The sequence below is a fragment of the Lepidochelys kempii genome, chromosome 6 (assembly GCF_965140285.1).
Source record: "Lepidochelys kempii isolate rLepKem1 chromosome 6, rLepKem1.hap1, whole genome shotgun sequence".
NCBI classification, from domain to species: domain Eukaryota; kingdom Metazoa; phylum Chordata; order Testudines; family Cheloniidae; genus Lepidochelys; species Lepidochelys kempii.
In genome coordinates, this window is record NC_136385.1 from 55,979,231 (window position 1) to 56,004,349 (window position 25,119).

At 40.1% G+C, this 25,119-nt stretch overlaps 1 protein-coding gene across 12 annotated transcripts in view; it reads right to left on the bottom strand.

Annotated features, from left to right (window-relative positions):
* The window catches only part of LRRC4C (leucine rich repeat containing 4C), an 850,059-nt gene that overhangs the window by 133,505 nt on the left and 691,435 nt on the right, over window positions 1-25,119 (bottom strand). Inside the window, exon 1 of one of the 12 annotated variants that reach the window (XM_073348037.2) lies at window positions 12,039-13,734. The exons of the other annotated variants lie outside the window; for them this stretch is intronic. The gene's annotated coding sequence lies outside the window, so the exon portion shown is untranslated. Of the gene's footprint in view, window positions 1-12,038; window positions 13,735-25,119 lie in introns of those variants that run through there. 12 annotated transcript variants of the gene reach the window in all.

Below are 25,119 nucleotides of genomic sequence, written 5' to 3' on the forward strand. Positions count from 1 at the left end.
AAATGACACCTTAAAAATTACACACAATTTCTCAAGGCCACCAAATGACAAGAACAGAAAAATAAATAGGTAAAACTATTGTGAGACATTAATTTTGTTGGAGGCATGATGTTTTCTCTACCTAGATGCTTGCACTTCAAAATATTCCTGATTTGGCCAAGACCAGCAGTGCCTGCAGAACTGCTGGGGAATCTAATTTCCTTACAAAGCACTTGATTGTCCTCCACTTTGCATAGAGTCATTCCCACCTGTGCCAAATGAGTGAAAAATTCTACTACTTGGGTTTGGTAGCATCTGACACCCTCTTTGTACAGGTGCAAATGATGACAGAAAGCAGTGGAGAATCAGACCCATTAAGGCATTGTCTACACAGAGCAGCAATGCATGCTAATAGGGTGTGATCTCTGAGGTGTACTATTGTTTTGCATATTAGCTGTTCCATGTAGACCCTGCTTGTGTGCACTAAATGTTCCCTGGTGCACTTTTAATTCTGCACCGTTTGAAATAGAATTACATTAAAGAGCCATAGGGAGCCTCTAGTGCACACCAGCAGGGTCCATCTGGACCCATTAATGTGCAGCATATTAGTGCACTTTAACAATGAACCCCGCACAGGGTGCATTACCACACCATGTAGCCATTTCTCCTCCTGATGCACTGACTCAGTACCCCCAATAGCATTTCCTGAAGGCAAATTGCAAGAGGAATATATCCCATTATCCTATTCACTCCCTGTCTGAAGAATGGTAAAGAGGAGAGTATTACATTTAGCGTCCATAGAGGATACTATTTTATTTACATATTTAATTACATTTGTGTATTAATTAACTGCTTGGATAGAGAGTGGTGAGTAGGGTAAGAAGGTGATATGAAAAGGAAAGCAACCCCTGTCACTTTGTGATATACCTCCTTCCACTCTGGTACTGCTGCAGCATCACTGGCAGAGAAAGTATACTGGAAACTTTATGTTGGGATCTCCTTAGACTTGCAAATTCCACAAGTATTTTCTAAAAGGGGGTAGATACAGAAACTGGATGTCTCAGGATATGGAACCTGCTAACAATTCACAGTCAGTAGTGACTGAATATAGTTACCTCCAATGGATTGCCCTTGATACCTGAAAGGTTGCTTCTCTCTCTGTGCCCATGACCTCTCATGATAACTACATGCAACTGGAACAATGAAAATGTGCCCATGACCTCTCATGATAACTACATGCAACTGGAACAATGAAAATGACAACCACTAAGGGAGAATATTGAATGTAGGAGGCAGAAATCAGATTTAGACTACAAAACTCTCTCCTATAAGAGGGAAGAATGACCACAGATCTCACCACTAAATACAGAACATATCTTTGACTTAGTTTTCCCCCACAAATTTCATTATACACATATCATACACCACCATCCTCACATATATGAAGAAAAGTAAAACAGCAAACAAACGAAAAAAACAAACTAATCACCTATTTTTACTAAAGGTTGAGAAGAAAGAGGTAGACACCATTATTGTACAGATCATCTCAGAATTGTTTAGTGATCTGTGTGAAATAAGCAGAGTGGGCAGAGAAAGGGAATTCTGTTTCATGTACGATTTTGATACTTCAAAATCTGATTCTGGTCCTATTTGGAATTTACCTGGCTTCAGCTTCCAGCCATTGTTTCTTTTTATGCCTTTCTCTGCTAGACTGAAGAGCCCTTTAGTAGCTGGTAGTCCCTCCCCATGGAGGTACTTCTATACGGTAATCAAGTCACATCTAAATCTTCTTTTTGATAAATTACACAGATTGAGCTATTGAAATTTCTCACTATAAGGCATTTTCTTCAGTTCTAATATAATTTTTGTGGTTCTTTTCTGCACCCTCTCTAATTTTTGAACAGCTTTTTTCAAATGTGGACAACGGATCTGGACACAACATTTCAGTACTGGTCTCACCACTGCTGTATACAGAGGTAAAATAACCTTCCAACTCCTATGCGTTACCCCCTTCTATATACATACAAGGATCATATTAGCCCATTATGCCATCACAATGGGAGCTCGTGCAATTGCTTGTCCACTATGTCTTGTAAATCCTCTTCAGAGTCACTCTTTTCCATGATACAGTCCTCTATTCTGTAGGTATTGCCTACATTCCTTGTTATTGGATGTATAACTTTGGATTTGGCAGTATTAAAACACATTTTGTTGAATGGGCCCAGGTCACCAAATAATTCAGATCACTGTATGAGTGCCCTGTCCTCATCATTATTTCCCACTGCCAATCTTTGTGTCGCCCAGAACATTTATTGGCAGAGATTTTATATTTACTTTCAGATCATTGATGGAAGTGTTGAATACCTACCCCGTGAAATCCCACTAGAAATGTCCCTATTTAGTGATGATGTCTCATTCACAATTACTTTGATATCTGCTAGTGAGCCATTTCTTCATTCATGTAATGTGTACTCTATGGATATTATATAGTGCTATTTTTAAGCATAATGTGTGCAATTCTAAGCCAAATGCCTTACAACAATCTACTACATCTATGCAGTAGTTACCTTTATGAACCAAACTTCTATTTTCACCAAATAATTAAATCAGGTTTCTTTGAAAAGACCTATTTTCCATAAAATCATGCTCATTGGCATAACCTTTAATTCTTCATTGGTTTAATCCCATATCAGTTTATCAATTATTTTGCCTGGGATTTATATCAGGCTAACCAGTTTATAGGTCACCAGGTCATCTAGGTTGCCTTTTCTGAATATTGGCATGCTCCAATCATCTGATATTTCCTCAGCATGCCATGATTTATTAAAAGTTAACATGTGGCCAGAAAACTCCTCAGCCAACTCTTTTAGGAATCTCAGGTGCAAATTATTTGGGCCTGCTGATTTTAAAATGTTTAATACTAGCAGATTGTTATCTAACATCCTCCTCAGTTACTAATGCACAGGAAAATACTTCATCATCGTCATATGATACAAGTACATTCTTCTACTTCTTTCCAAATAGAGAAAAAAATATTTAGTGAAGACTTGTTTCTTTTCCATGTCATTATTAATGGTTTTACTATCTACGTCAAGTAATGTGCCTATACCATTGTTAGGATTTCTTTTGTTCCTAATATACTTTAAACTCTGTCTTATTGTCCCTAACTCTGCCAGCCACTGTTTTTTTTCTTGATGTCTTGAGCTTCCCTTATCAATGTTATACATTTCATAACTTCTAATTTATATCAATTTCTTTCTATTGTTTCCTTTCCCATTTGGTACATTTTTCTAAATTTCTATTTGCTGCCTTTGTTTTGCCACTGAATCAGAATGGGCTATTAGCCAAAGTTGTCCTCTTTCTTGATTAGGGAATTGTGGGATTTTGGTCATATAATACACTCTAAATAATTCCCAATTTTTATTCACATTTTTCTGTCTAAATTTATCCTCCCAATCAATTTTGATAACAATTTATCTCAGCTTCAGGAAATTTGCCCTTTTGAAGTACCAACTATATACTTTACTGTTTGGGAGTTTCCACTGTTTGGTCATCTTGAATGTAATCAGGTCATGATCACTGCTCCCTAGGCACAGGGTCAGATTAACCTTTTGTGGGCCCGGCACCGAATATATTTGTGGGCCCCCATGGAGGCAGTGAACCATGTTGCAGGGACGTCAGGCCCCAGAGCAAGGGGCCAGCCAGAGGTAATGGGGCATGGCATGGCTGGAGCAGCTCCACTCTGCCCAGCCCAGTGCGAGGGCACTATTTACAAACCAGCAGTTGCCAGACGCACAGTGGCCCAGCTGTCCCTGTGCTGTCAGCATGCCCCTTCCCCTCGGGTACGGGCCCATGTCACGCCACATAGCCCCTCCCCCGCGATTCCCTGTGGCCAGAGGCCCCCTGGACCTGCTATGGCCAGCATCCCCCCACATATGCACAGCACCCTGCACAACACCACCCTTGCCCAGCACCCCCCTGCCCACAACCCCACCACAACTGCCCAGCACCCCCCACAGAACCTCCACTCCCTAGTGCCTCAACACACACAGATCTTCCCTGTCACCTCCCCACCCAGCACCCCCCAGAGACCCACTCCCCACCCGCTGCCTTCTGGCTGCACTCACCGGCCTTGCTGGGAGGTGACTTTGTTTGCTGGGCTGATCCAGCAGTGCAGCCAGAGCTGGTCCCAGGGACGGGAATCACATGATCAGCCAGGCCGGGGCCTGCCCCGGCTGGGCTCTCTCAAGATGCAGTTGCCTGGAGGGGCCCAGGCAAACCTCATACACTGTCACCTGCCCCCCACACCTGGCTGAGACTGGCCAGGCTTCTGCACCAGTCCCAGGCAGCTCAGGTCCGGGGAGACAGATGGGGCCCCACAGGTGATGGGAAGCAGAGACTGCCTGGAGCCGGAGATGCACTGGGTCCAACCAGGGGGCTGAGAGGAGCAAGGGGGTGGGGGCAGAAGGGTGGAGAGGAGCCCTCGGCTTGAGGAGCAAGTGGTGGGCGGCGGGGAGTCAGCAGGCCCTTCTGAGCATGGGCCCGGCTCCATGGAGCCACTGGTGTCATTGTAAATCTGGCACAACCTAGGGAATCAACAACTGCCATTTGAATGATTTAATTCATTGTTAGCCATCATTATGAGGGCCAAAATAGGCTGACCTCATGTTGAGTACCAGACCTTTTGTGTTAGAAAATTACCTTAAATAAAATAGGAACTCTACTGTTTTAATGCTGGCTGCATGAGACCACTAGCATACGTCTCCCAAACTGAATTTCTCCAGATCAAAATACTTTTTCTTTCCACGTATTACAAACAGGTGTTGAAGGAACAACTCATCTTGTTCTGTGTGGGGTTTGTGAGTGCGTGTTCGTCTGTCTGAGACCCCCAGAGTACTCTCTCCAGGACTTTGTAGTGAGCATATAGAGGACTCTCGTCTCCAAGGCTGTCAAGCCAATGGCTTTCCCCTTCATGAGATTCACACTAGAGAAAGAAAAATATCAAAAAGAACAATATTCCAATATGAGTGTCTCCGCACTTTTTCCAATGCAAAAGAGAAAACCATTCTGGTCATAATTCCATACGTCACGTACATACAAACCTCACATGGGCTTCAAAGAAAGAAAACCTGCATCTGACTGAAGGGAGCAGGCACTACATGTGAGCAGCCTGAAAGGCTAACGAGGCTATCAAAACTCCTTGGTTGCTATGAAGTAAAGAGTCCCAATTGAAATGAAACTCAGCTCTCCTAAGGATGTATTAAAAATAAAAACTTGCCTCCAGACAAATAATATATTACCCCTTGTCTAAGAGCCTTCCCTTCAAATAAGGATTCACAATCAGCTTTACAGTCACAGCAAAGTCTTGAAACACCAAACAGCAAGGAAAGAACCTAGCATACCACGTATGCCCTTTGGCAAATAAGGTTAGAGAATTTAATATATTTCTTCACTTCCCATTTCAAACTCTCATGCAATGAGAGAGGGAGAGTGTTAAGTTAACCCCTTTCTTTCTCTGCACCATTATTCCACCTTCCAGATCACCTCTGTAGTCATTAAAAGGTTAATGACAAAGCTTTAAATAAAATAACTAGGTTACATCAGTAACAGAATGTTCTGTGTATGTAGTCTTTAAGGATATGGGCACCTAATTTAGGCTCCTGTGAGAACCTCAGCCTTAAAGTATGAAGCATTGACATTTTATAAACAAAAGAGCTGAAAAACGTTCACTGGACTTGTGCTTCTGCAGTAACAGATGAAGATTTGGTGAAATAGCACTGATCACTAGCATTCTGAACGGCAAAGAGAGAGAAATGTTCCTTCCTCTTTCTAACGGCTTGGGATGACATCAAGAATGGCAAAGGTAACACAGAACACTTGGCAAATACGATAGATAAGGACGTGGACTTTCAAAATGTTAGGAGCAGTTGTGGCACCTTAAAGACTAACAAATTTATTAGAGCATAAGCTTTCGTGAGCTTATGAAACTTTTCAAAATGTTGTGATTCAGCATATAACTTTGATAATACTTATTTTTATATAAGCCTAAACTTTTAACCTGTTATTGATTTGGAAACTTAAACAGGTTTCACAATTCAGGAGTGGGAGGGGCAGGGAAAGAAGACAAACAAAAAATAAACCAGAGAATCAATCCTGCCCTTCTGGAAGTCACTGAAAAAACTCTCATTGAGATCAGTGGGAGACAAGAGCTTGGAATTGCAGATTAAAGGAGAAAAGAGGAACAAATACATAAATGAAATGAAACCACGAGGTTGCTTTTAGGCATTACAGAACAATGGGCCAGCACCTTGACCCTATAGTGGTGAGTGCATCAGAGACTGAACAGATAAATGTCAAATAAGTAAAATCAAAATAATAGTTTTGTCATTGTACATGATTTTATTAACGTTAATGACACTGTATAAACACTTCACCGTGTCAGTTACCCCTTCCCAACAATAAATTACCCTGTAGATCAAAACACATAATACTGCATGGCTCTGAGAACTGAATATGGAGGAAGAAACTTTCATTTCTAGGTCACTAGTTCAAATTCTATTCAAGTCAGCAGCATCTGAACGTGTTTAACCATCTGATGGCTAGTCAGTTGCCTAGGTATATGAAGTGAATTGATGACCTCAGTCCAAATCAAAATTAGCAAACTTTATTGACCATGTCAGAGACGCCCAGGATTGCTCAAATTAGGGAAACTCTTTTAGAGCCTGTCCCAGTTCTGAAGGTGAACCTTAACTTAGGGTTATGACTGAGGCATTCAGATAGCTAATGTGAGTGCTGTACTTAATCTTGTGGATAAATAGATGACAACATTTCACTAGTGCTAAATGAGAAGACCCGAACTACACTAAATACTTTTTAAAAAATGTAATACAGTACTAGGCTCTCAGGATTGGGTATGACCTTCAAAGCATCCGAGAATCATTCTTACACATATAGCGGTAAAAAAGTACTAACTATTGACGCTCTTCAGAAGTCAATTTTCACATTAAATTGGCCACCTGAGCGTGACAGAAAAACATATCCTTGTTTCCATGAGTTATTTTGTTGCACCAGGCTTCATGGATCCAGCTGCTGCAAAAAATAACCAAAGGGAGATCCCTCCACACAAAGGGCATCTCCAATGTCCTGAATCTCTCATGTCTTTCAAGACAAAAGCCTTTCTTTTGCAGTGACTCTCTTGAGCTGGTTTTAACTAATTCGACATGGGGCCAACAACACTGTTATGTTAAAAAATGCACTGATTTCAGTGGTACGTTGCACACAAACACTCCTGCACGGCAGGACGTGTTCTGCAGCAATTGCAAACAGAGACTTTGCTCAGGGATCCAGTGCTGCCTCTCTCTCACTTTTGCAAACAGCAAGATAAATCTGGTCCTTGCTTTATGAAAGCAGAATTTACAGAGCTTGTAGCATTGTGGTGTTCAAATTTACAGAAACTCTAGCATATGCCTGCAATGCATTTTAATCCACCCAGTGATTAGAGGAATGGATTGAGTCCTAGCAAGTTCATTGTTCTTTCTAATTGTCAGTGACTGCTACATTTCACTTGCCTGCAGCTATCCAATTAACATATCAACACTACACAAAATATTGTAATATGCTCGGTGTCCTCACAACAAGAAGCAGCCTTCCATCCAGCAGTTCTATCTTAATTAGGTCTCTTGTACATTAACAGATCTGAGGGTAGAACTGCAGAAGGCCAGGGACAGACAATGAGGCCATCTCACTCTTTTGCCTATTGTTGTGCCAAGTTCAATAGGAATATTTGTTGTTGTTAAGAAAAGCTCAACTAGAGAAGTGAAAAACATGTAACTTGTGCCCCAAGATATTGCCATGGCAACATTTAAACAATGAACAGAAAACCCTGCAGGATTCTGTTCTTGCTTCCTTGGATACCAAATGCAAATCTTCACTCCCTCTTTTTGTGCATATGCGTGCCTGACTTTGGCTTTTCTCTCTAATGTATATAAGAATATTCCTGCTCTCCCCCACCCCGATCATTTTTTTCTTAATTCATCCAGACATATCACAGCTTGTATATCTGCAATTAAAAGAGGGGGAGGGAACACACAGTAGACAACAAAACTCTCTGAAGGAGAGAGGGAATGAATAGCTCTGGAGCTGTACAGTGAAACATGGAGCCCTTCATCTTTTGGTCATGGGATAAAGGCAGTCTTGCAGAATTCTTAAAAAAATTTACCAGTGACGGCAAAAAAAAGCTACTTTCCTGTCCTTTACTCCATGATGCTGATATTGGGGAGATGTGTGGGGGGGACCCTCCTAAAGACAGTTTTCAAGAAGTTATTTGCTGAGGTGAATGGCATTGTACAAGGCTGGTTAGTTCCAATCTTTCTTGCCAAGCTTTAACCACATGAGTAATCAATCACCTTTTAAAGCAGCAGGGTTTGTTCATTTCCTTTAGGCTGGTGACATGAGTAAGGATATGCAGGATCAGGCTCCAGGTAGGCAGTGATCTAAGCCACTACTGCTTGGCAGAGATTTGGATGCTCTAGAAATAGGTTGGTGAATCTCCAGTCCTCTTATTTGTGGACAGGTGTCCATATTGCAATTGGAGCTAATTGCCCCCTTTTTTGTAAATCTCATCAGAGAGGTCAAGGGATCTCTCCAGTTCAAGGTGGAAACACATTGAAAGGATTGGGAGTGAAGTTTACACTGCAGTTAGTTGTGATGTACTCCCTCCCCGCATTCTTCCCGCAACCCCACAGTATATACTAGGGACTTCAGCCCCAGGGCTGTCAAACAGGTGCTTTTCACCAGCATCAAAATTTCCTCTACATTTTAAATATGGGGAAACAAATCTTAATGAAAAAGCAAGTCACTTTTTTAACCCTCCTGAAATCCCACATACTTACTGGTATGTCTTGCTATAGAGGGTCTCCATTTTCATATTGCTGATTGATGTAACTACTGTGAGAATGACACTGGCTAACCATGTGCAATAGAATTAGTTTTTAAAGATACTCACACCTTATCTTAAACTCTTAATATTTTGAGAATCTCTTCCACAACCTTTAGCTTACACTGAAGGAGCAAAATATGAGTTTATAAATCTATGTCTATATAGCATATAAATATGTTGACATTCTATTTAACTGCCTTTACAAGTCTTCTTTTCCACCAAGATTACAATCCTAGTCACAGTGATCCGGAGGCTACTTCAGCAATAAAAACTGATCTGGGGCCCACTATACTTCAGTGAAATACCTTTCTGAAGTGTGAAAAGACCTGGATTGTCTTGGTTTTATATCAGCAATAACTTCTGCATCACAACCACAGATTACCAAGAGAGGCTGCATTTTTAGATTAAGTAATCTTTGGCCCCAGGGGAGCAAATACAACAAATAAAATAGGGCCCTCATACACATTATTCTGATTTCTTCTGCATTGGCATTTGACATGTTACTATTCACATAACTGCTCACTATACACACTGTACTTTCTCTTCACACACACTATTCAGACCAGTTTCCTACCTGCCTAGGTAATTAACAGATGGTTTACCCAATACTCTGAAAATGAAGGCAGCTTGCATATCATATATTGCTGAATGCTACACTGGTGTTCTGACACGAGAGATGGAAATAGCAAAATCATTTCTACTCAGGTTCCTATGAAATCCTCACTTTTCACCTCATTTTGTTATCTATCATATTTTTACCATTTTTATCTTGCCCAGCACCTTGAGATCTAGACAACATCAGAGTGCAAATTATTTGAACGCAAAACACTTTTCTATTACATCACTGAAAGAGTTACATTCCATGTGTCTTTGGCTACTTTACCAAGTGAGTGATTCATGAAGTGTACAACTATTGCATCTTTAGAAGCTGAGACACATCTTCATATTTCTAATGTTGACAAGCTTTGCCTATTTCATAGCCCAGATTTGTATTTACATTTTCTTCAGCACATAAAAAAACCCCTCGTGCTATTTACTGTAAAAAATGAATCAGGCGTCCTATTGTCAAAGACTAGACTGGCTTTCCCTAGAGGTTTTCTATTTATGGGCTCACTTCGCAACAATCCAGTGAAAAGCTTGAAGATTTTTTCCCACCTCACTTGGCCAGCTTCTCTCTCTTTCAGTAATTACCGAGCAACAGTTTAAACACACATTTAACTGCTCTATTACTGCAACTGGTGATGTCAGTGTAGCCCCAATAGGGCCCAGAATTATGATAAGATATTCAGGACCTTACACAGGGTTGAGGAAAACAATGCGACTGTTTTCACAGACTAACAAATTTATTGCCCACTCAGTGTCCCCACAGGAAACACCTTTCCAGAAAAATAAACGAGACTGAAAACATTACATACTAAACATGCTTAGTTAAGGACTTAAGAGAAGGGTAAGAATAGATATGGATGTAAGGGATTTTTTTTTAATTGTGCCAACTTGCTTCTTGTTTTAAACCCAGCAGAATAAAATGCCTGATTCTGTGCCCATGGCAAACAAAAATACCTTGGACCTCCCTGGGAGCAGGATTGCCCCCAACGTCTTTTATCCTTCCCAAGTAACCAACGTTTACTTTAAGGGACATGACCTCTGAGGAGCAGAAGAATGGGATATTTTTTAATGGCAGAAACTCAAATTTCCATTAAACCAGTAAGGTCAGGACGGTTTCTATCAAATAAATAGGGCAAGTTTTTCGGGTTTTTTTTTTACCTTTATTTTATTATTATTATTATTTTATTGCCAGAAGTTCTAGCTATGTTGAACTTGTGGTTTCTGAGACAGAAAGCCTGAGAAAGAGGGAAAGATTGTCAGCAAGTGAGGAGTTCTAATCAAGATCTCTCCCCTTCCCCTATTAGATTGTAGCTAAAGGGAGCAGGGGGAGGAAATCAGTGGTGATGCTAATTCTGCACATTGCCTGGCAAAAATTGCCATTATCTGTCCATTATGGGTCATTTATTTATGTGTTTGAGGTCCCCCTCCAACTTCCTTCTTCACTACATTCCAGTCTATTCCAGTAAAGACCTTCAATCTGAGTCCCTGGACATGGAGGCCAGGGTTGGGGGCAGGGAAAGGGAATATCTAATAAGCCAGCAGTTTTGCCAGCAGAAAAGCGAGGAGGAAAGCGGCACTGTTCCCCACTAGCACACAGGGACCCCCAGTTATTTCAAATACCATTATCCCGCTTTTATTCCCCCAATCTCCGTTTCTGCAGGCAAGGACCGACATAATTAGTGGATACTAGCTCGGCCCATTATCTACCCATCACTCCTAATCAATAAACCCTACCAGAGACAGACTCGCTCTCTCCCTTTTTTTTTTTTTTTTTTAAGTTAACTCCTAACGCTGCAGAATACTATCTGTTTATCAACAGTAAATCTACAACTGCTGTGAAAGCCCTCTGGGAGCGAGAGGGATTTACCACCGAACCACAACAAATTGCCTAAGAGATCTGGAGCACATCTGTGGCAAGTATCATAAACTCTCCTTCAACAGTGAATACCCATCCCCATTCGCTGCTGCTAACCGTCCTTAATCACTCCGTGCACAATGTAACGTTTCTCCCTGTACTGCCTCCCCCCGCGTCCATCCACCCTTCACCTGCCTTCCTTATTATCATTTTCCATGTTAATACACCATGTTGAGCTGCACGGTCAGGTTGCATAATAAAAATTAAATTGGATCCCTTCGATTTCCAATGGTCAAAGGGGGGGGGGGGGGAATCGTTGTGCATCAAACTCCTGAGGCTGCCGTGCAACTTGCCGCTCTTCCACAGTTTGGGCAATCAAGCAGCACACCACCACACACTGCAGGGGCTTCCTTGGGAGATTTCTTTGCTAGTGAACATGTACAAACCCTGCAGACCCAGGCATGCAAGCATCTGCAACATCCTCCCGGGGCTTGAATTTTACTAGCCATAACATTGGATCTACCGTAACTTATCAGTTATACCCCCCGCCCCACCAAATCAGTTCGTATAATTCACCAAGATTGTATCCGAAGGGAAGAAAGCGAGGGGCATGATTTCTTTCCCAAGAAATAAGAATAAGAAAATATCAAAGGCACTCACTGTATTTCAGATTGCACAGAAGACTATCCAGATGGAAATCCGAGTGTTTAAGGGGGGGAAGGGGAAAAAAGGAGGTGGCAAACTATTTCATTGCAGCAGCGAAGCGAAAATTAAAAATAAGGAATTAAATTAAAAATAAAATATCCAACTTCAATTTTCGATCAATTTCAGGCCACACAGGCTCCAATCCAGCCCAACCTGCTGTTTTTTTCTCCCTCACCAGATTCTTCTTCTTTTCCACTCCCCCCGGCTTTTTTTTCCCCGTCGCTCTTAACTTTTCTGCTTAAAATGGTCGTACCTGTATCATTAAATTCCTGTCTTCTTGGGGGAGGTTTTTTTAAAAAACTAAACATTTAAAAAATCCCTCAGAGCAAGAATGGTCCTTCTCCTTTCTGAAACTTTTCATTCCATTGTGGATCCTTTTCCTAGTTTCCTTTCTTTGAGGGTTTTTCCCTTTCTGGCTCCTCTGTTCTCCATTGCCAACTTTTTTTTTCTTCTTCCTTTGGAGGGTAGAGAGGGGTTTCTTTATTTTAAACGACCCTCTATCTGAAGTAAGGCCGTTTGCTTTTAATGCATTTTTTGTTGTGACTGTTAAGATCCAGGTCTTTCCAGGCAATTTTCTTCTCCCCCCTTCTTTGCTGCACTATCAATTATCCAATACATGTGTTTCCACGTTAGATAGGGGGTTCCCATTCTTCTGTTTTCCCTATTTTCCTCCACGCACACCTTCACCAGAGTCTCCTCTTACATTTAGAATGTTAAAACAATAAACTTTTGGTCTCTCTCTCCCCCCTCTCCAAAGATCTGATTAGATTTCCAATCACAACCCAGTGCGCAATTGGATTTTTGATTTCAGAAAGAAGCCAGCTATTCACAGCATCATCACCATTCTCCTCTCTTCAAACTCCACGTTATCTCCTTTTGCCTTCACTCCAACTCCTCTGCATTTTCATCATCTCACATTAAATGGAAATGGGGTGGGGGAGAGTGGAGGAAAATTCAAGGTTCCCACCAGCTGTCAATAATAAATCCATCCCTTGTTTATTTTTTTTTTTACACACGTGGGGTGGGTATTTTTGACTCTCCCTCTTCTCTTTGCCCCCACTTCTCAAAATCTTCCTGACGTTAAAACTCCTCCGATGGGGCACAAAAGCTCCCTGGGGAGGCGTGATTTGTCCTCCTAACTCTGAATCTCACAAGCACGGGGCTCCCCTTCCTCTTCATTTCTGCTTCCTCTCCATCTTTTGTCCAGCAGGAATAAAGATCCAGCAGTATCGAGACGGATAAACTTCTTCTATTTCTTCTTGGGAGAGAGAGAGAAACACACACAGAGAGAGCCCTCCAATCTCTGCCTCCCTTTTCCTCCCCCTATCTATTGCAATTGCAGCTCTGATCTCATTGCCAAGATCAGGCTGGTATATTTCAGATCTACAAGTTGGTATCCCCTTCTGCACAGCAGTGGCTTAGGCTCCCATCTTCTTCCACATTCCAGTTACCTTCTCCCTTCCTCCCTCCTCTCCAAGATGACACATTCCCAGGAGCGCAGCCGCTTCTTTCATTCCTTATCCCAGAAATGCACAGCCCTTTGCACCGCAGAAACCTTTCCTCCCTGCCATCAGCTTCAGCTCGAACTCTCCCTACATATATTTATATGTGTGTATGTATATGTATTTACATATATCCAGTTCCAGTCAGCTGCTGCAGGGAATAGCTTTGCTCTCTCTCTCTCTCTCTCTCTCTCTCTCTCCCTCACCCCCCCCCCACCTTTGCAATGGCACCCCAGTATTTCCAAAGGTCCCAGGATCAGTCTTTCTTCCTACACTCGTCCCTTCTCCCGTCTTCAATTCTCTCTTCTCCCCCCCCCCCCCTCCTTTTCTCTGCTTGTGATCAGTAAAATACAATTACCCAATTACCTCCCATCATCCTAGCACTGATTGGTCAATTGCATTAACACTTGATGTCAAGGAAAAGGGTACAGGAGCTCTTGTGATAGGGCACTGCTGCCACCTGGCGGACAGTCTGGGAACAGGCTCACTGTTACCTCAAGAAACCTCCAAGTGAGGAAGGAGTAATTGAAAAACAAAGGCTCGTCTTGAGAAAAGGAATGTCAAAACTCATTTTCTTAAAAGCCCGCCTGATTGTGGCAGCTCAACTGTGCTCACAGGTACATGCCTAGCCACAGAAGGATAGGGAAAGTTAATGATTTTCTATAAAATCACTCCTTAGAAATCTGTTATATTTCATTTTACTCAGTAACTTTCTCTCACCTTTTGTGGCTAGGCATGTAATTGTGAACACGACGTCCATATATACCTTTACACATATACACGTTTACATTACACACACCCAAACACACATTAATACACATTTAAACCATTTATCTCCATAATTTGAAGAAACCCAAGTGTCACTCAGTACAAAACACCTGCACATTAATTAACAGACTGGAAGATCTTTAAAGTGCCTTCTGGTTTCAGGAGATTTGTGAGCAGTTAAGTGGCAGGATCACAATATAATGGCCATGTTTACACTACGAGCATTACAGCAGCAGAGCTACAGTGCCATAGATATGTTTCTGTAATCTCATAATTGGGTACGGCAAAATTCAATGTTTATTTTTCAGCATTTTAAAATTTTTTAACAATTTAAAGTTTCACAGTAGTGCAAAATGATATTCTTTAAGCATTTTTTTATTTTTATTTATTTAAATGTTCACAATTGAGGGAAATTATGGGAGATCTGACAATAATTATTTAATGCCTGTAGACATTGAGATTCAAAAGGTAAAAGCTTTATAACAATTACAACACAAGTGTCAACACCACATGTCAGAATATACAAAGGAAATAGCCTGAAAACAAACCCTAATAAGTTCACAAGCATTATTTTTCTTATTTTGCCTATCTTTATTTTTATTATTATTGATGGAAATATTTTTGTCAGTTTGTCAGTCAGTTTGTGTGTGTTTGGTGAAATCGACATTTACTGACATTTACAAATAGAAATTGAATCCTTCCAAGCCTACCCATAATGTAGACACAGACTATAGCAATGAAGGGTTTTCCCCCCCCATCTCTGTAGAAACTCCACCTCCCCGAGTGACAGTCACTAGGTTGACAGAAGCATTCTTCCATCAACCTAACTGTGACTACCCTGGGGAATAGATCAGCATAGCTACAGCGCTCAGGGGAGTGGATTTTTCACTCCCCTGAGTGCAGTAGCTACGCCAATCTAAGTTTTCAGTGCAGACCAGCCCAATTACTAGACTCACAGATTTTCTGGTGTAACTCCATTGGAATGAGGATTTTTCAGAAGTGAGGGAGAGGGAAGAGGGACTGGAATTGTAATGCAATGTTCCGTTCAAGTTTACAAACTAAGCCTGTGATCTTGAAAATGATCATGGATGTGTTTAATTTGATGTCAATTGAATTACTATTCACATGCTCACTGTTAAGCATGTTCATAAGTGTTTGCAGGATTGGGACCTAAACTCAGTGGAAGTTCTCACATGTGGAAAGTTATATGTGGAAATGTTTATAGGAGCAAGGCAAGCAAGCAGAGTATGGATGATACACTCTACTCCTGCATTTGTTGCTCTCATAATGAGAAAGAAAGAATGTATAGATCCAACTCCGCCACATGCACACCCCACCCCCCAAAAATGAGCCAAGCTCTTTGATGGTAATTATAGTGGATTCCATAAATCAAACAGTTGTTTCCAGTTATTTTTAGCATGAAATAACACAGCTACACCTTCACTCTGCTCTCCACAATAGTAACACACACACATACATATATATATATCAGGTATCCTTACTTAATCTAGCTCTTTGATATGATCTCGGCAAAAGTGAAAATGAGAAGAGAGAATGGAAGTGTCACGGTTACAAGTATGGGACTTGAACATGTAGCTATATAAATATTTATTTAATTGTAGAGTATATTTTCTGGTTAATTTCAGTTCAGTAACAAATTTACTGGATCAATAGCAAAGACCATGGAGCTCAGTCTTACTTCTAGTTGTAGTGACTCAGTGACAGAACTTGTGAAGTATCATTCACATTAGTGCAAATAAGGGAATCATCCTCTGGCTCTTAATCAATCATATATTTTAGGGCTTTTGATTTACTTTCATTGAAGTCAGTGGCAAATACACATTGACTTAAATGGGTAAAGGATCAGGACCTGGATCAATAACAAGCAACCCAAATTTGGTGGTTTTCCAGGCATGCTGCATTCTATTCAATAGGGTTTTGTGAAGGTAGCTGAGGGTATGCACCAGAAATGATGAAGGGATAGAAGGGAACATTTTTTGGTAGCTGTCTGTTCAAGTTCCTACCTATCCGTCTGTTTGACGCTACTGAACTTATGTTGTGATATTTATCAAGCATTAGGACTCCTAGAGCTTTGTATAAGCACTTTTATCTTTTTACTATTTTAATCTAAATAAATATCAAAACAAACATTTTTTTTCAGAAGTGCAAAAATATCACATCCCAATAAATGTTTCCATCAACCTTTTTTTAAATCACTTTTTACTACAGCAAAGTTACAACTAAATGTTAACATACTACATACTACACTACTCATTACTTATTCAAGATCAGGTTAATATTCAAAGAACCTGGCTAAAATTTTTGACTTTGTTATTAAAGGTGCCTTTAACAGTTGCCTACTAAAGCTAAGAGTCTGTGAACAAATCTGAAGTTTTTTGTTTGTTTTTTAAAATCAAATAAATGGTCTTTGTAAGTGGGGTGATGCTTAGCTGTTGCAGATCTAATCTGATTCTCAAATGCAATCTTCTGCAGTAGATACATCAGTTATTTGGACACAGACTAATATTCATTTACCCTTTCACCAGACATTAGCACTTTATGCAGCTTTGATGTCATTCCAAATGGCATTAAAACATGAATTGTTAAATGGTACTAGTATTTATATGAAATATATATAGAAATAATATATTAGCTAAAGTAGACATGATTTAGCTAAACAAATAGTATCAGGGCAGTAATATGCTGATAAAGTATGTGTAGGAACTGAAGAGAAACAGTCAAATGAAAGAGAGTCCCATTGAATTACATCACAAAGGAATACAAATAAATACTGAGAAATTTTATAAAGTGCTTTTATACAAATGAAAGAAATCTAAATGCTAAGACAGATGAAATTGAGTGCCTGGTATTCAATGATATTGATATAAGATGCACCACAGAAACTTGGTGGAATGATGATAATAAATGGGACACGGGAGTACCAGGGTATAAAATATATAGGAATGACAGAGTTGGTCATGCTGGTGTGGGAGTAGCACTGTATGTGAAAAAAAGCAATGTCAAATAGAGTAAAAATCTTAAATGAATGAAACAGTACCATAGAATCTTTATAGATAGAAATTCCATGCTTATATACCTTCAGATCTGATACTAATGACCATCGGACCAGAATGGTGATTGTGAAATGCTCAGGGAGATTAGAGAGATACAAAAACAGAAAACCCAACAATAATCTGGAATTTCAACTATCCCCATATTTACTAGGAACCAGGACCAGATGCAGAGATAAAATTTCTAGACACCATTAATGACTGCTTCTTGGAGCAGCTGGTCCTGGAACCCGCAAATGGAAAGGCAATCTTTGATTTAGTCGTAAGTGGAGCACAGGATCTGGTCCAAGAGGTAAATATAGCTGAACCACTATGTAATAGTGACCATAAAGTAATTAAATTTACCATCCTTACAGGGGGGAAATACCAAAGAAACCCAACATAGTAGCATTTAACTTCAAAAAGAGTAACTACACAAAAATGAGGAAGCTAGTTATATGGATATTAAAAGGAACAGTTTCAAGAGTGAAATGCCTGCAAGCTGCATGGATACTTTTTAAAAAACATCATAACAGAGGCTCAAACAGTATGTATATCCCAATAACAAAAACAGTAATACCACCAAAAAAACAAAAAAAAAAAAACAGCCATGGCTAAACAACAGCGTAAAAGAGGTGGTTAGAAGCAAAAAGGCATCCTTTCAAAATTTGAAGTCAAATTCTACTGAGGAAAATAGAAAGGAGCATAAACTCTGGCAAGTCAAATATAAAAGCATAATTAGGCAGGCCCAAAATGAATTTGAGGAGCAGCTAGCAAAAGACACAAAAAATAACAGCATTTTTCTAAAATACATTAGAAGCAGGAAGCCTGTCAAACAATCAGTGGAGCCATTGGGCAATCAAGGTGCTAAAAGAGCATTCAAAGAAGACAAGGCCATTGTGGAGAAAGCTAAATAAATTCTTTACATCGGTCTTCACTGCAGAGGATGTGAGGGAGATTCCCACACCTGAGCGATTCTTTTTAGTTGATGGATCTGAGGAACTATCCCAGACTGAAGTGCTTTGGGAAGAAATTGATAAATGAAACAGTAATAAGTCACCAGGACCAGATGGTATTCACACAAGAGTTTTGAAGGAACTCAAAGATGAATTTGCAGAAATACTACCTGTGGTATGTAACCCATCATTTAAACCAGCCTCTGTACCAGATTACTGGCAGACAGCTAATGTGACATCATTTTTTTTAAAAAGTCTCCAGACATGATTTTCTGGCAATTACAGGCCAGTATGCCTAACTTCAATATCAGGCAAATTGGTTGAAACAATAGTAAAGAACAGAATTATCAGACTTATGGATGAACATGATATGTTGGGGAATAGGCAGCATGGCTTTTGTAAAGGGAAAATTCACCATTAGAATTCTCAGAGGTTGTCAACAAACATGTGAACAAGGCTGATCCAGTGGATATAGTATTTGGGCTTTCAGAAAGGCTCTCCAAAGGCTTGTAAGCAAAGTAAGATGTCTTGGGATAAGAGGGAAGGTCCTCCCATGGATCAGTAATTGATTAAAAGATAGGAAACAAAGGATAGGAATACATGATCAGTTATCACAATGGAAAGAGGTAAATAGTGGGATTCATCCAAGGATCTGTACTAGGACCAGTGCTGTTCAACATATTCATAAATTATATGGGAAAAGGGGTAAACAGTGAGGTAGCAAATTTTGCAGATGATACAAAATTACTCAAGATTGTTAAATCCAAAGTTTGTCAAGATTTACAAAGCGATCTTACAAAACTGGGTAAGTGGGCAACAAAATGACAGATGAAATTCAATGTTGATACATGCAAAGTAATGCATGCTGGAAAACAATTCCAACTATACATACAAAATGATGGGGTCTAAATTAGCTGTTACAGCTCAAGAAAGAGATCTTGCAGTTATTGTGGATAGTTCTCTGAAACCATCTGCTCAAATGGCAGAGGCACTCAAAAAAGATGACAGAATGTTAGGAACTATTAGGAAAGGGATAGATAAACGACTGTAAATATCATGATGCGACTCTATAAATCTACAGTATACCCTCACCTTGAATACTGAGTGCAGTTCTGGCCACCCCATCTCAAAAAAAGATATAATAGAATGGGAAAAAGTACAGAGAGGGGCAACAAAATTTATTAGGAGTATGGAGAGATTAAATACAAGGAGAGATTTAAAAGACTGGAAAAGAGCTGGAAAAGACCTGGAAAAGTTCAGACTGAAAAAGAGATGAATGAGGGGAGGATATGACAGAGGTCTATAAAATCATGAATGTTGTGGAGAAAGTCAATAAGTGAGTAAGTGTTATTTACCTATTTGCATAATACAAAAACCAGGAGTCATGCAATGAAATGAAAAGGCAGCAGGTTTAAAACAAATATACAGAAGTAATTTTTCATACAACACACAGTCAACCTGTGGAACTCGTTGCCTGGGGATGTTGAGAAAGGCAAAAAATAACTGAATCAAAAAAAGAATTAGATTAATTTATGGAGGGTAGGTCCATCAATGGCCATTAGTCAAGATGGTCTGGGATGCAACACCATGCTTTCGGTGTCTTGAAACCTCTGACTTCTAGAAGCTAGGACTGGATGACAGAGGATGGATCACTTAATAAATTTCCCTGTTCTGGGGACTCTCTCCGAGACATCTGGCACCGGCTATTTTCACAAGACAGGATACTGGGCTTGATGGACAATTGGTCTGACCCACTATAGCCATTCTCATGTAGACTAAAACTATGGTTTCCTCTTTTAAAATTTCTATTTTTAATATGTTAACTATAGTTTATCAACAAATAAAACAAAGACAATAAAATGACTAGTCACTCACAACATAACCTCAAAGCAATCTGGAATTAAATTGTCGGGTTTCCAGGCTTGTTAGTCAGCTAGGTGCCAAATATCTTTAAAACATATTTTTAAAAACTATCAGCACATTTAATCATTCACCAATGTATATATCCATCAGGCAAGTAAATGATTACAAGTTGGTCAAATTTGGTTGGGTGAAATATTTTTTTCCCCCGACACTTTATACTAATTGTTTTCTCAAGTTTGTTTTATGCTGTTTTTGAGTCTTCAATCTTTCTCTTTGCATGGAACTTTCAGGAGCCAACAACTCCCTGCAGATCAATTTGCAAAATCCACTTCTACAATAGCTCTACATTTCACATGGAAGTACCTTGGGAGATACCTTGGATCATGTGGAAGGAATAGAATAACACCTAGCCATCCATCCACACACTTACAAAGCACAAATACTGACACAGACAAAGCCAAGTGGGGAAGGAAGTAGCTAGGGATATGTGTACTCTGGTTTCATCTTTACCTGGTCATTCACCTTTGCTCCATTTAGGTGGAAGGAAGGTCTGAAGGAGGGTAGCAGCTGTCTGAATGATGAAGGCGCACACTGTGGCCTAAATGGATGCTTTGGCGATGCAGCCCCTGGACAACTAGCAGTTCTGGCTGCTTATAGGGATCCACAGACCCCTCCTGCAACAGTGCAGCTAAAGTCCATTATCCTGCGGCTGGTGATGCACATGGACAAAGGCCGCAATCAGAGTCTCAATGACTTCCAGTTCCATTTAAGGACCAAGAGGATTATGGACCAAGAGGCTGATTAGTGAAGATAACTAGTAACATTCTGACAAATGGACTAAAACAACTCACATTTGTTTCTCATCAACTGAACAGATCTCCCCGATCCTAGGTAAGGGAGAATATCAATGCTTACTGGCATGTGCAGCAAATGTTGATGTGACTGGCAACATAACAGCAGGTTGCAATAACACAATTGTTCCTTATTGGCAGGAAATTGGGGCTAAAGAATTGAACTTCTATGTCGGAGTGGCATTGAGAATGGTTAAAGGTAAAAGACTGGATACTCAAAGTCGTCAATCATTTGGTGGAAGAGAAATATCTTTAGTCCCTGGGAAAGCAAATATTCTAATATAATGCAGACCTGCGGATAAAGAGGGTGAGATAGACATCAACTGCACAGTCAGAAAAGCCTGAAGAGGGGGAAAGAAATAGTGTAAATACTGGCAAAGTATAGGGAGAGGAGTGAAAAAGGAAAATTAAACAATGTTGCTAATAAAAAGGACAGTGAGAGGCAGTTTCAGAGCTATCTATCTGCTCTGATACAATTACATTTCACCTTCCTTGTATATAGTCACAAAAGCAACTCTGGAAAATAATCCTCCTTCCTTATAAAACATTGCTGACAAGAAGTTATTTGTGCATGGAAACATCACTGTCATTTTGGTTCTTTTCAGTCTGATACTTTTAATAAGAAAGAAAACTGCCTGAATCTGATCCAAAATCTGTTCAAGTCAGTGGGAAACTTTTCATTGTCTTCAATGGGCTTTGCATTAGACCCTTTCTATTCTAATTAACTTAACAGCTTGTCTCAGGAACTAAGGGATGGTGAGAATCCAACAGTATATTTTAGGGAGATTGTGATACAGTAAGAAAATCAAAGCTTGACTTTGATCTGACTCACACTAATGTTACACATATACAATTCCACTGATTATCACTGGTTTACTCCAGCGTGAGTAATACCAAATTCAGCTCCAAAGCCTTCAACATTAGGAGTTCAGAGATACTGTTTTGCATATATAAGGATCCCCCAGCTCATATGAGATTTAATCTCATCCTATTCACAGTTCCCAAATGTGAAATTAGGTTTCACAGCTATACAGTTGTTGGAACACAGGGGTGGGTTAGGAGAAGTCAAACACAAGTCACTGGGCTTAATACAGGAATAACAGAGTGAAATTTAATGGCCTGAAATACTCAGGAGGTCAGACTAAATGGTCTGTTGGTCTCCTCTGTCCTTAAACGCTATTAAGCTATGAATCCATAGAATATTTGCTTGGAAGGAAAATACCAGATGCTGCATCTTCCATTTGTAAATATCTTCCTTGTAAACTTGATTCCACTTCACACAGTGAAATTCTCAGAATGTTTTTTTGAATCTTGTGTTGCTAATCCAACTGGACAGCTGCAGACACAAATATCACAATCTGCAGTTAAAAATGTCTGGGTTTTAATGTGCACTATTCTTCAATGGGACACAAATTGCTGCATAGAAAGATCAGCTGATCTGTGAAAAGGAATTCAGTGGCATCCAAGCTTCTTTGAAACAGAGGCCTAACATTTAGTGACTGAAAGTTTTGTGAAAGAAAGTAAAAAGCCCTCTACTCTTGGGGCAAAGTTCTCCTTTCTAATCTGCAGTGAGGTTCTCTTTTTCACCTGAGAGGACTGCACATAGAATGAGAACAGAATGAGCAACAAAGATGAGCACTGTAGATCTGTGAGGAGAAATATGTCCTTAATATTTAAGTGAAGAAAAACTGCATTAATGAAAGGGTATAAACAGACAAAGTTATAAGAAATACAGAGAGTCAATTTGTTTCTAAGCATCTCTTTGGGCTGTAATATTACCAAATTGGCAGGTCTAGTGTCCAGGATTTTACTAAAATAAATTTAGGTCCCTATGAATTTAAGGCATAAGAGCTCAACCCTGAAAGGGTGCTAAACACCTTCAAGCCCTATTGTCTTTAATGGGATTTGAAGTTGCTCAGACATTTAAAGGGTCAGGTCTGTAAAACTTTATGGTATGAATATAATCAGAAAATTGGCGTGTAAAAATGTCTTCTTAATACTCAATGAATGAAATTCTGGCTCTATGGAAATCGACGGCAAAACTCCCACTGACTTCAATGAGGCCAGAATTTCATCCAAAATATCTACCTCTCATGTGACTTTGAGTTGTGTCCGATCTCCGTAGGTTCTTTCTCTGTGTTGAAATCTTTGTTCAGAATATTCTCTTTTAAGAACTTCTGCTCCAACTTTACTGCTACAGTTATCACAGCGGACAAAGGCTATGTCGTAAATGAAAAAAAACAAAGGTGATTCAGAGTCAGTCCTTTACTCACCTCGACTAGTTAGGCATAAGCAGGATAGCTGTCCCTCGCAACAACATGAGGTGCTGAAAGAGCGGGGCAAAGCAGTATGTACTAAATTGGACAGGCATTAGGTACAAATTACACAAATGACATCTTGGGGCTCTGGTCCTTTACTAAATTCATATCACAAATTGGTTTAATTAGCCCCTACAGCAATGAGAGTAGATACAGAAGAAATACATAGGTTGATTCCCACCACCATGGCAATCTGGGGCTCTCCAAATTGTAAAGTCATTCCAAAAGTCAAAGGCGTAGTGGCAGACAAAATGTGCCTTCACAGTGGTAGTCATAGCAAACAACGAGAACTGTGTACATGCACACACGCACCCTGAAGAAAAAAAATTAAGAACAAAAGGTTTTTCCATTTCATTCTGAATTTTTGAAAATGGCCACGTTTTGCAAATTTCCTATAATATGTCATTTTTGGACAATTTTCTGAGTGAACATTGATGAATTCGCTCTCATATTCAGGGTCAGCTCTAGCAATTTTGCTGCCCCAAGCAGCCGCCACCGAATTGCTGCCGCCACAGCAGCGGTGGAGCGGCCGCCGAATTGCCGCCATGGTGGGGAAAGTGGCTGAGCTGCCACTGAATTGCTGCCACAGGACACAGACTGCCACCCCATTCTAATTGCCGCCCCAAGCACCTGCTTGGAAAGCTGGTGACTGGAGCCAGCCCTGCTCATAAATGACCCTATTTTCCACATAAATCCACAGAAGTTCTGATTCACGAAATGGCTTGTAACCAAATGCCAAATGTTTTCATTCAAAATTTCCCACTTCCAAGTTTTGACACTTCTGCAGCCTCAAGTCCAAATCCTTCAGTATGACGCACACAGCAGTGGACTCCTACACCAAGATGGAGCCCCACTGAGGTCAGAATCTGATTTCATTTACACAGGTGTAAGTGAGGAGTAACTTCTTTGAGTACAGTGAAGTCACTCCAGATTTCTTTTGGTGTACATGGGAATATATTTTGGCCCTTAATGGTTCATGCACCATCCTCTACATATATATAGCTGCTTTTGTAAATGTCAGTAGAGTGAGAAGGAAGAATAGCTCTCTGTTGCTACTAAATTGCATTCATAAGATTGCAAACCCTAAGACAAGAAGACATGGACATGAATGATAGAGTACTTTAGGAATTATCGCTTTTACTTAAAAAGTGACAGCAATTTTTCCCCTATGTTTTTAAAGTTGCAAGAATATGACGCATTGATATCGAAGGGGATGTTTCAGACATCTTAATTTTTTCTCCTAAGAAGTTATTGTGACTGGAAAATACAATTCTTATTTACTTGAGAATCGAATCTTAACTGTATGTGCCTAAAAATACTCATGAGAAGACAACCAAGCAGCCATGTTGCTCTGCAGTGCCAAGCAGGAGATATATAGGTCTAAGTTCTGCTGTCTTGTTTCCTTGCTCAGCACAGGTTCAGAATGATGTGTTCTGAGGAGGAAAAGGGCCTCATAGAATCATAGAATATCAGGGTTGGAAGGGACCCCAGAAGGTCATCTAGTCCAACCCCCTGCTTAAAGCAGGACCAATTCCCAGTTAAATCATCCCAGCCAGGGCTTTGTCAAGCCTGACCTTAAAAACCTCTAAGGAAGGAGATTCTACCACCTCCCTAGGTAACTCATTCCAGTGTTTCACCACCCTCTTAGTGAAAAAGTTTTTCCTAATATCCAATCTAAACCTCCCCCACTGCAACTTGAGACCATTACTCCTCGTTCTGTCATCTGCT